Source organism: Podarcis erhardii, assembly GCF_964252035.2.
Source record: "Podarcis erhardii genome assembly, chromosome: 7".
In the NCBI taxonomy this organism is placed as follows: domain Eukaryota; kingdom Metazoa; phylum Chordata; class Lepidosauria; order Squamata; family Lacertidae; genus Podarcis; species Podarcis erhardii.
In genome coordinates this window covers 21967-34229 of record NC_138511.1, presented here as the reverse complement: position 1 = coordinate 34229, position 12263 = coordinate 21967, and the positions used below count along the sequence as shown (strand labels likewise).

Sequence of the window (12263 nt, the reverse complement as noted above, 5' to 3'; positions counted from 1 at the left end):
TCCCGTCTGAGTCTCCGCCCCTTCCACACCAGTTTAAGATCCTAGCACTGCTCCACCTCCTGCGCTGCACTCTTCTCCTCTGGGTCCTCCTGCCCGCTGGGGCATTGCCCTTTCTGGACTCTTCCGACGCTGAGTCGCTTAGCTCCTCCCCCTGCCTCCGGCGTGCTTTAGGACCCGGTTCCCAATCCTCACTCTCTGCTGTCCCGCGCTCCTGTACATTTGAACTTGCTTCTCGCGCCAACCCAGTGACCTTTCTCCTAACCATTACACTACCACAATAACTGTCAGGGGCTCAGGAGCAGAGGCACAGGGGAGAGAGGAAATGGAGAGCGAAGGGGAAGAATCGGAGGGCAGCGTAGGGGAGTATGAAAGTGGCCCGAGAGATTCCATGAGCTTCTCCAGCGAATCAGAAGATTCCCAGAGGGGGGCGCCGATGGCCAGTGCAAGGGGGGTCCCAGGGGGGACACACCAGAAGCAAGGGGCCAGCGGGGACTCCCAAAGCAGCAGCGGGAGATCAGGACCAGCTCCTCCACCAGAGCGTGGTTTGGGGAAAGAGTCCCATGTATCAGGGCCAGCTTCTCCTCCAGCAGGGAGAGAAGATGAATCAGGGCTGGCCACGCCTCTATCGCAGAGTGAGGGAACGGAGGGGAAGTCAGGTCCAGCTAGCCTCTCCGAAGGGGGAAGCAGTGACAGGAGCAGTGTAACGGTCAGGAGGAAGGTTGCCGGCTGGGCGCGCGCGCCAAGTGCGAATGTACAGGCGCGCGGAACAGCAGGAAACCCGGATTGGGAACCAGGTCCTAAAGCTCGCCGGAGGGAGGGGGAAGACTCAGGGGACTCAGCGTCAGAAGAGTCTAGAAAGGGCGAGACCCCAGCGGACAGGCGGGCCCAGAGGAGAAAAGAGCAAAGGAAGAGGTGGAGCAAGGCTAGAGTCTTAAACTGGTGTCGGGGGGAAGGAGATTCAGACGGAGCTTCAGCGGTCTAGAGTTTGAGACGTAGAGCTACGCGCCGCGGCTTTGAAATCGAAACTGAACTTCAATAAAGACTTTTGTATATAACAACGAACTGGCGTTGGTCCTTTGTGAGCTGGGACCTCGGGCAGCTCTGACAATAACTTTCTTTCCTTTACTTATTTCCTTGACTTCCTCACACCTCCCTTTTTTGTATTCTAGTTCAATTAGATATTTCAGCAAATCCTTTCCATCTTCGTTTTTATCCTAATAATTTATCTTAACATACTATAATTTTACATTCTCTTCTTTCACCAATTAACAATCCATTTTTACTTAGACCTTTATATCATTTCTGCTAAAACCACATAACTTCATTCCAACATCCTTCTAACATTCCTTAATTTTACAATGTTTCTGTAGATAAACTTTAAATTTCTTCCAATCTTCTTCCACCAACTCTTCTCCTTGGTCTCGGATTCTGCCAGTCATTTCTGCCAGTTCCATATAGTCCATCACCTTCATCTGCCATTCTTCCCAGGTGGGTAGACCTTGTGTCTTCCAATATTTTGCAATGAGTATTCTTGCTGCTGTTGTGGCATACATAAAGAAAGTTCTATCCTTCTTTGACACCAATTGGCCAACCATGCCCAGGAGAAAGGCCTCTGGTTTCTTCTGAAAGGTATACTTAAATACCTTTTCATTTCATTATAGATCATCTCCCAGAAAGTCTTAATCCTTGGGCATGTCCACCAAAGGTGAAAAAATGTACCCTCAGTCTCTTTACATTTCCAACATTTATTATCGGGCAAATGATAAATTTTTGCAAGCTTGACTGGTGTCATGTACCACCTGTAAATCATTTTCATTATGTTTTCTCTTAGGGCATTACATGCCGTGAATTTCATGCCTGTGGTCCATAACTGTTCCCAGGCAGCCATCATAATGTTATGTCCAACATCTTGTGCCCATTTAATCATAGCAGATTTCATTTCATCCTGAGTATTCCATTTCAACAGCAAGTTATACATTCTTGACAAATTCTTAGTTTTAGGATCTAACAGTTCTGTTTCCAATTTTGATTTTTCCACCAGAAAGCCAATTTTCTTATCCAAATTGTAAGCCTCCATTATTTGGTAATAATGAAGCCAGTCTCGTACTTTGTTTTTTAGTTTTTCAAAACTCTGCAGTTTTAATCTGTCCCCTTCTTGTTCCAAAATTTCCCAATATTTCGGCCAATTGGCCTCCATATTGAGCTTTTTCTGAGCCTTTGCTTCCATTGGTGACAACCACCTTGGAGTTTTGTTTTCAAGCAAATCCTTATATCTTATCCAGACATTAAACAGTGCTTTCCTGACAATATGGTTTTTAAACGCTTTATGTGCTTTGACCTTGTCATACCACAGATATGCATGCCACCCAAATACATTATTAAAACCTTCTAGGTCCAAAATGTCTATGTTTTCAAGAAGCAGCCATTCTCTCAGCCAACAAAATGCGGCTGATTCATAATAAAGCTTAAGGTCTGGCAGGGCAAAACCACCTCTTTCTTTAGCATCAGTTAGTATCTTAAATTTCTTGCCCTGCCAGACAAATCTAGAGATATCTTTCTGCCACTTCTTGAAACAATCCATTTTGTCCAAAATTTGCAGTGTTTGAAACAAAAACACCATCCTTGGCAATACATTCATTTTTATCGCAGCAATTCAGCCTAGCAATGATAACTTCAAATTTGTCCATATTTCTAGATCCTTTTTCACTTCCGTCCAACATTTTTCATAATTATCTTTAAATAAATTCACATTCTTAGCAGTCATGTTAACCCCTAAGTATTTCACTTTCTTAACCAATGTTAATCCTGTCTCCTTCTGAAACTTCTCTCTCTCAATCACTGTTAGATTTTTCTCTAAAACCTTAGTTTTCAACTTATTCAACTTAAATCCTGCGAGCGGTTGCCGAACAACTCCAGGCACGCCTGGAAGAAGCGGACCATTTGGATCCCTTCCAGTCGGGATTCAGGCCTCATCATGGGACTGAAACTGCCTTGGTCGCACTGGTTGATGATCTCCGGCGGGCTAGGGACAAAGGTGAGAGCTGTTTCCTAGTTCTGCTGGATCTCTCAGCGGCGTTTGATACCATCGACCATAACATCCTTCTGGACCGTCTTGAGGGGCTGGGAGCTGGGGGCACTGTCATACAGTGGTTCCGCTCCTTCCTCCTGGGCCGTGTTCAGAAAGTGGTGGGGGGGGATGAGTGTTCAGACCCCTGGGCTCTCACTTGTGGGGTGCCTCAGGGTTCTGTCCTCTCCCCCATGCTTTTCAACATTTACATGCAGCCGCTGGGAGAGATCATCAGGAGGTTTGGGCTGGGTGTTCATCAGTATGCGGATGATACCCAGCTCTACCTCTCTTTTAAATCAGAACCAGTGAGGGCGGTGAAGGTCCTGTGTGAGTGTCTGGAGGCGGTTGGAGGATGGATGGCGGCTAACAGATTGAGGTTGAATCCTGACAAGACAGAAGTACTGTTTTTGGGGGACAGGAGGCGGGCAGGTGTGGAGGATTCCCTGGTCCTGAATGGGGTAATTGTGCCCCTGAAGGACCAGGTGCGCAGCCTGGGAGTCATTTTGGACTCACAGCTGTCCATGGAGGCACAGGTTAAATCTGTGTCCAGGGCAGCTGTGTACCAGCTCCATCTGGTACGCAGGCTGAGACCCTATCTGCCTGCGGACTGCCTCGCCAGAGTGGTGCATGCTCTGGTTATCTCCCGCTTGGACTACTGCAATGCACTCTACGTGGGGCTACCTTTGAAGGTGACTCGGAAACTACAACTAATCCAGAATGCGGCAGCTAGACTGGTGACTGGGAGCGGCCGCCGAGACCATATAACACCGGTCTTGAAAGACCTACATTGGCTCCCAGTATGTTTCCAAGCACAATTCAAAGTGTTGGTGCTGACCTTTAAAGCCCTAAACGGCCTCGGTCCAGTATACCTGAAGGAGCGTCTCCACCCCCATCATTCTGCCCGGACGCTGAGGTCCAGCGCCGAGGGCCTTCTGGCGGTTCCCTCATTGCGAGAAGCAAAGCTACAGGGAACCAGGCAGAGGGCCTTCTCGGTAGTGGCCCCCGCCCTGTGGAACGCCCTTCCAGCAGATGTCAAAGCGATAAACAACTACCTGACATTCAGAAGACATCTTAAGGCAGCCCTGTTCAGGGAAGTTTTTAACGTGTGATATTTTACTGTATTTTTGGTTTTTATGGAAGCCGCCCGGAGTGGCTGGGGAGGCCCAGCCAGATGGGCGGGGTATAAATAATAAATTATTATTATTATTATTATTATTATTATTATTATTATTAACATGACCAAATTCTTGAATCAATTCCAATACTCTTTTGGTACTAGATTCTGGCTCCTGTAGTGTCAATACCAAATCATCAGCAAATGCTTTCAATTTGTACTGTTTAGCTCTGACTTGTATACCTTTAATCAATTGGTCCTTTCTAATCATATTAAGCAGAACCTCCAGGACCGATATAAAAAGCAATGGAGAGATTGGGCAACCTTGTTGTGTTCCTTTCTCAATCTTAAACTCCTCTGTGACTACATTGTTTACAATTAATTTAGCTTTTTGTTCTGAATAGATTGCACCTATACCATTTTCAAAACCTTGACCTACCCCCATTCCCTGTAAATTTTTCTTCATGAAACTCCAAGAAATATTGTCAAAGGCTTTCTCCGCGTCCACAAATATCAAAACTGCTTTGGTGTTAATATTCACTTGTAATTTTTCTAAAATGTTAATTATATTCCTCGTATTGTCAGACAAGTGTCTCCCCGGGAGAAAGCCCACTTGATCTTTATGGATTTCTTCTACTAGTACCTTTTTTTAGTCTTTTAGCCATAATATCAGCAAAAATTTTGTAATCCACATTGAGCAAAGATATGGGGCGGTAGTTCTTAAGCTGTGTCTTCTCAGACTCTGTTTTCGGTATAAGTGTAATATAAGCTTCCTTCCACGACTCTGGTGCCTTTTTCCCTTCCAGTATTTCATTGCAAACTTCCTTTAAAGGCTGTACTAGCCATTCTTTCAAGGATCTATAATATCTTGAAGTGAAACCATCCAGCCCTGGGGATTTGCCCAATTGCATGTTCTGAATGGCTCCTTCTACCTCCTGTTCTGTTATTTTATAATTCAACATTAGCTTATTTTCTTGAGAGATTTTTTGTAATCCATTTATTTTCAAAAATCGATCAATGTCCATTTCTTTCTGAGTCTCCTGTGTATATAGATGTTTAAATACCTCTGAAAGCACTTCCTGATCTCCACTGGATTCTGTATATTCTTTCCCTCCACTTCCAAATTAGTAATAGTATTAAGTTTTTGTCTTTTTTTCATTTGCCAAGCCAGCAGTTTCCCACATTTATTTGCCGATTCAAATGTCTTCGGTCTCATCTGTTTGATCTTCCATTCTATTTCCTGATTCATCAATTTCATTTTGCATAAAGTATTACTCCTCTTTTCTTAACTTTGTCTGATGAAATAAATTCATGTCCCAATCTTTTATTGCTCAATATCTTCCTGTGTAGCCTTATCACATGTGTTTCTTGTAGACAAATCAAATCCAATTGTTCTTTTTTTAATAAATGAAAGACTCTCGCCTTTTTTCCGGGGAGTTGAGTCCATTCACATTCCAGCTTAATACTTGCAGTGCCATGATGTAGTTACTCTGCTTCTCCTCCAACAGCACTTAGTACTTTATCTATTTCTGTCAGTGGTGTTGATTTCCCTCTTTTTGGTGAACTTCTGTCCAAAACTCCTGGCTCTTTTCCAAGTTCTTTCTGCAGATCTTCTCCATGGTTTCCCCAAAACTTATCTTTTTCCTCCACTGATCTTATCTTTATCTTTCTTCCTTTAAAGCTAAAGAATAGGCCTTGGGGAAATTCCCACCTGAAGATGATTTTGTTCCTTCTCAACAGGGCAACCAAATCTCCAAAGTTGGACCTAGGATCCAAAAGATGTTGTCAGGGACCTGACATTGGAGCGTGAGGTGGAGGCTGGGCTCCAAAGCGATGCAGGAGAGGGGACCAGCAGGAGGGAAGGAATTCAACGTAACACCAATAGAGAAGGGAGGGAGATGGAGGATTCAGAGAGAGGTCTCCGGGACCCTTCATCTGAGACCAGTGGAGAGAGCACGGGCACGCCTCTGCCCACTCCTTCCTTGCACAGAAGAGTCCCACGCAGGGAGATAGGCGGAGACTTGGCGTCAAACAGCTCTTATGCTGGAAGAGGTTCAAGAAACGCCCACTGACGGATTCTGCAAGCGACTGAACGGCCACGGAGTGAGGGCTTTCAGCCAAAAGCATGGTTAGCCAGGCAATCTAGCCAAAAGTGACGGCAACTTACGCACAAGTAACCCCTTATAACCATTACAGATGTTTCGGTATATCTTTAAAGATTTCCACTCTTGACTGCAGAATTGTCAAAGAATTCTGAAAGTACAGACCCAAAATTTTATCTCTCTCTTCTTTAGATCGGAGAGTAATCAGACAGTCCCTTATTTTATTCTTGTTTCCTCCTCTTCCAAGTCTGAAGGCCCTCACGATTTTGAATTCTTCTTGTTTCAAATCCAACTTCCAGAACTCTGCAAATTCTATCAAACTGCCCTTCTCTAATTCAGGTACAGCTCTAATCCTTAAATTCGTCTGTTTTTCCTTAAGTTCAATCATAGAAAGTGTCAATTTATGGTCCTCAATTTGCCTCTGTAGATCTGGGACTTTCTCTGTTTCCAATTGTGTTATCTTAAATTCCACAGCAGCAGCTTTTTCCTTAGCTTCATCTGCAGTCTGTCGGATCAAAGTAGATTCCTGCAACAATTTCTGAATAGATTCTGTATTAGTGTTCACCTTTTGTCCCAAGCTATTTAAGCTTTCTGTATTTAAGTCAATTTTAGTGGTTGCTGCGTCTACCTTCACTTTTGCCTCGTCCACTGTCATCTTTGTCTCTTCAACCGTCTTATTTGTCTCTTCGACCCTCTTATTAAGTTGCTCCAAAGATTCATTAATCTTGGCCAGTGCAATCACTAAAACATCTTCTGATGACATTCCACTAGGCTTAGATTGTGTTGGTACAGTCGCAGATGGGGTAGGGAGACCAACGGCTGATGGTCTTCACTGCCAAATCTTCCCAGACCTTGTTGTTTTGTCTGGGAATGACGAGTCTACTTTTTCTTTCCCATGTGCCATAACACTACACAGTTTCTCTTTGCAAGTGGAAAATTCCCCTAGTATCGATTTCAGAAACTTCCTCTAGGTGGAAACAGTTGCAATAGTCCAAAATGACACCTTTTAAACTCAAATAAAAAAAATAAACACTTCCAATTTTTTGTTACTTTCCAGTTACTTTCCCTCCTTTTTAAGAGCAGAAGAGGACAACTAACCACAATGTATCTCTCTTGCTGAGCTAGCTGTCAGCAAGTCGTCTATTCACAGTTAATACGCAGTTCAAAGCACAACAGTCTTTGTCTATTGGCAGCCCGTTCCCAAGTTTTGAGCGGTGGATTTTAACTTCTTTCCCTCTCTCTTGCAGGTATATATAGTCCAAAACTCCCCCCTCCTTCCCCTGCTTCCTGGGGGGGGGGTTGATACTTTTTGTGTTAGGAAATTAATCCTTTCCAGTCGGATTTCCAAAACTTTAGCTTGTAGTCTCTTTGCTTTGATCTATTTACAAAAGCGGAAGGCGGACTTCCTGTTTAAACCTCCCCGCATCGGTGCCAAATTAAGTCTTTTTCATCCTTTTATACTTCCAATTTTTCCTATTCACGGGTAGTTGCTTTTGAGGTCGAATTGTCACAGGAAGAAGTCAGCGCTCTCCGGTAACGGCTGTGCGGCTTCGCTCCAAGGAAAAAGCAGTTGATTCACAGCACCGTGCCGCTCACCCTGCTTCGCTCCGGAACCGTAATCGGTATTCCCTGCGAATTGGGGGGGCCCAAAAGTTGCCCACCGAATCCCACGCTCACAGGCTTCTCCCGCCTGTGATTTTTGAAGGGTCTCCACTTCGCCGTAGCGGTACAGACCCGATTTCCTCGAGGCAGATCCTCCTAGTCAGAAGGATTCCGCCATTACCGATGGCGCTAACCCGAAAGTCCCCAAGAGTTTGGATTTGATATCCCGCCTTTTTCTCCCTTTAAGGAGTCTCAAAGCGGCTAACATTCTCCTTTCCCTTCCTCCCCCACAACAAACACTCTGTGAGGTGACTGGGGCTGAGAGACTTCAAAGAAGTGTGACTGGCCCAAGGTCACCCAGCAGCTGCATGTGGAGGAGCGGAGACGTGAACCCGGTTCCCCAGATTAGGAGACTACCACTCTTAACCACTACACCACACTGGCTCTCAGTCGGCAAAGGTGGCAGAGGGGCACAGGGCAAGAGAGCTGTGCTTAGGTGGCCCACCCTAGGCTTGCCCCAGGGCTTTTTCCCCAGCCAGAACTCACTGGAACTCAGTTCTGGCTGTTGAATGGTTGAATGTTGAATGGTTGAATGTTGAATGGCTGTGTCAGCATTTGGGTGTAGTATATAAGGAGCAGCACCTAGCTCTCCCATTACCCTGGGGGATTGGTTGGTGGTTGGGTCTGGTTTGTTGTTGATGTATTTAGTGTTTTTGTTTTTGTTATTAAAACCTTGTTTAAGTTATTTTTGAGTCCTTTTTTAATGCATGGTCTCCCCAGCAAGCTCTCTGCAGTGCTACTATACTGCAAATAGCTAACATCTTTGGTTATGGGCCCAGCTGCTGAGTGGATGACTGCCTTATTTTGGACTCTGAGAAAGCTTTGAAAACTCCTTCTCCTGCTAGTGTAGTTTCTGTGGGTCTGGAAGAGTTCCAGAATGGTTGACCGGGTTCCAGAAGCTGAGAAGGCTCTGGTGTTCCCACAGCTAACAGATGAGAACTATAGTTTATGGTCTTTTCGGGTGGAGGCGCTTTTGACCTCTAGAGAAGTATGGACCTATGTAACTGATGACCCTCCTGACCCTGTAACTAATGCTTGGTCGAAAGGAGATGCAAAAGCCAGGGCAATAATTAATTTGGCAGTCAGTGACCAGCAAGTAGTCTATATAAGAAATAAGAAAACTGCCAAAGAAATGTGGGACAGTCTTGCAGCAGTGCATATTAGAAAAGAGTCAGTGTCTGCATTGACGTTTTTCAAGCAGCTGTACCAGACCAAGTTGCAGCCTGGTAGTGATTTGGCAGCACACTTGAGACGTCTGGAGGCAATACACTGCGAATTAATTCGAAGGGACATGGAGATACCTTATATTCAGTATGTTTTTATCATTCTTTCTTCCCTTAATGAGGACTTTGATGGTGTAGCTAGCCAGATATCTGCCGTTCCACCAGCACAATTAACCGTGGAAGGGGTAACGGCATGATTAGCGGACTTCCGGGTTAGCGCCATCGACAATGGCAGCATTCCTCTGACTGAGAGGAACCCGCTCCGTGGAATTCGGGTCGTACCGCCGCGGCGAAGGCGGAGACCCTTTAGAAATCCCAGGTGGATGAAGCCTGGGAACGTGGGATTCGGTTGACACCAGGAGCGCTCCCCTACCCACAGGGAAACCCCTTTTCGGGGGTTCCGAAGTGACGTGGGGTGAGCAGCGCGGTGTTTTGAATCGACCGCTATTTTTACGGAGTGAAGCCGCGTAGCCGTTGCCAGAGCGCGCTGACTTTTTCTTGTGGACAAATGGATTTTAAACAACAACCCGTGAGTAGAACGGAAATTGGAATTCTAAAGTATTTAAAGTTTTTTTTTTTAAAAAAAAATAATTGGTACCGATCAGGGAAGGTCCAAACAGGAAGTCCGCCTCCCCTTTCTGTAAATAAACTGAAGCAAAGAACCAGTTAACTAAGGTCGTGGAGAGTTTTGTGTAAAGGACCTAAATTCCATTGATTGAAACTATCATCAATATCTTTTTTGAAAGCAGGGGAACCTGCAGGAGAAGGTTAAAATCCGTGAAATTGAAGTGCCACATCCCCAGACCCGGGAGTGGTCTGTGTGAGCCCGTTGACAGTGATTTGACAGCTGTCAAGTTAGCTGTTAGGATACAAAAGAAGGACTTTGTTTCTACTGCCTGTTTTTGTTACAACTTTATGTTTAAAAGGAAGAAAGGAACTGTTATAATTCAATGTATGGGACCTTTGGGTCTGTGCTGGAAGGAGTGAAAAAGAATTTGAATCCCTCTAGAGGGAGCTTTGGGTTATTGTCGTAAGGATGCAGCTAAAGATAAAAGCCTTGAGAAACTAGTTTTTGACCTTGGACTATTTAAGTATGGCTGTTAGGAAGGAAATCGAGTGTGAACTGAACAGGACATTTTATCTCTTGGGAAAGCTGCAAGACCAGATAAATGTTATGGCTACTAACGTGGTAATCTTGGAAACAAAAGTAGGTTTTGGCAAAGAAGTGGACAAGAACCAAGCACAGGAACCTCTTTCAACTGAACAAATTGAAACATTTGAAAAGGAGAATCTTGTTGTGAGCAAAGTGAGGAAAGGGGGAGCCGTAACCCTACAGAGGCCAATAGTGGATTACTACTTGAGGCCCTACATGATGACAACTAGGAGAAGTAAATATTTGGAGATGGAAGCCTGGTTTGGCCTGGAAGATGAAAGATGGAGAGATCACCCTATGTGGAGATCAAATGACCTTTGGAATATAAATCCGAGCCAGGTGGAGATTGGAAGATTGGAGCTTTGGGGGCCTTTGGATTTGAAAAGAGTGTGAAACAAGATTTGGAATACTTTATAGGCCCTACTTTTAACTATGGAAGTTTGGCAGGAAGTAATATGATGACTGTTGGGTTGGGGCTTCCCCAAGATCTGATTTTCAACATTAAAGACTATCAAAAAGACTGGCAGAGGGGACAGACTTAAGAGCCTCGGATTTAAGATCTCCGGGCTGATGGTTTTCTGAGATTAATGGAACTATTGAGGGGCTGAAACCGGGGAGGGGATTTGGTGAAAGAAAATTGGGAATCTAAAGTATATATAATATAAATTTGTTTTTTTTAAAATGAGAGATGGGAAAATCGCGGAATTGAATTTTTTCTTTGACCTTAGGGGAAATGTCTTAAGAATAAGTACAGATATATAAGTTTTAATGGGAAATAAGATTAAACAAAGTTAAAGTGGATGATAACTTGGTGAAGGAAAGAATGGAAAATTACAGTATATTAAGATAAGATATGAGGATAAAATTAAGATCAAGGATGTGTTGAAATATTTATATGAATTAAAATATAAAGAGGGGAAGTATAGTATGTTAAGATAAACTATTAGGATAAAAACAAGGTTGGAAGGATTTGCTAGAATATCTAACAGAATTAGAATACAAAAATGGGAGGCACGAGGAAGTCAAGGAAATAAGTGATTGCAACTAAGCGAGTTAAAGGTTTGATTTGCTTTTTTTCTTTTTTTTCTTTTTACCTTTGTTTTTTATCTTTCTTTTTTCTGTATTTTGATATATGTATTTTTTTTATTCTTATTTTCTTTTTTGACTGTATTTTTTCTTATTTTTTTGTAACCTTTAAAATCTTAATAAAAAATTATTTAAAAAAAATAACGGCACGATTAATGGGCGAGTTGGATAGAAGGGAGGCTTGTGCCATAAGCACTCCTATTTCCAGAAACAATGAGGAACGCCATATGCAAACTTGTGTTGATACGACTGCATTTAAAGCTGCAAAGCGTTGTTGGTTCTGCAATAAGCAGGGACATTTTGCAAAGGACTGCAGATCCAAAAGAAAGCAAAGTACTCCCAAGTCTGTTTCTGTTCGTCAGTCACAGTCATCAGCCCAGCAGCCGACATTGTACCGTAAAGACAGAAACGAGCCGCGAGCTTTTCATGCTCGGACTACAGATCGTAAAAGAATTAAAGGTGCCAAGTGGAAGTTTTTTATTGTGGACTCAGGAGCATCTCAGCACATTTGCAACAATCGAAGCTTGTTTATTTCTTTCGAAGAGGAAATTGGTAATGTACATTTAGCCAATTCACAAGTCTTGCAGTCGCTTGGCAGGGGTACTATTAAACTTGACTCTTTAAACATTACGATAGCGAACTGCATTTACTGCCCGTCAGTGGACAATTTATTGTCAGTAAGAAGTTTTGCTCGTCAAGGCATAACTGTGCGTTTCTTAAAGTCAATGTGTGAGTTTTTCAATGGGAACAAATGTCTATTGTATGCCCGGGACTCTGATTATATAGACTGTATTTTCACACCTACTCCCAATCGCCTATAAATTGCAGAGCAGCACAGTCAAGCCAGGGGTTGAGG

At 43.7% G+C, this 12263-nt stretch overlaps 1 protein-coding gene across 1 annotated transcript in view; it reads right to left on the bottom strand.

Annotated features, from left to right (window-relative positions):
• LOC309347176 (maestro heat-like repeat family member 5) overlaps window positions 1-12263 on the bottom strand; it is a gene marked incomplete at its 3' end in the record, with an annotated part of 88148 nt that overhangs the window by 56656 nt on the left and 19229 nt on the right. The window lies entirely within an intron of this gene.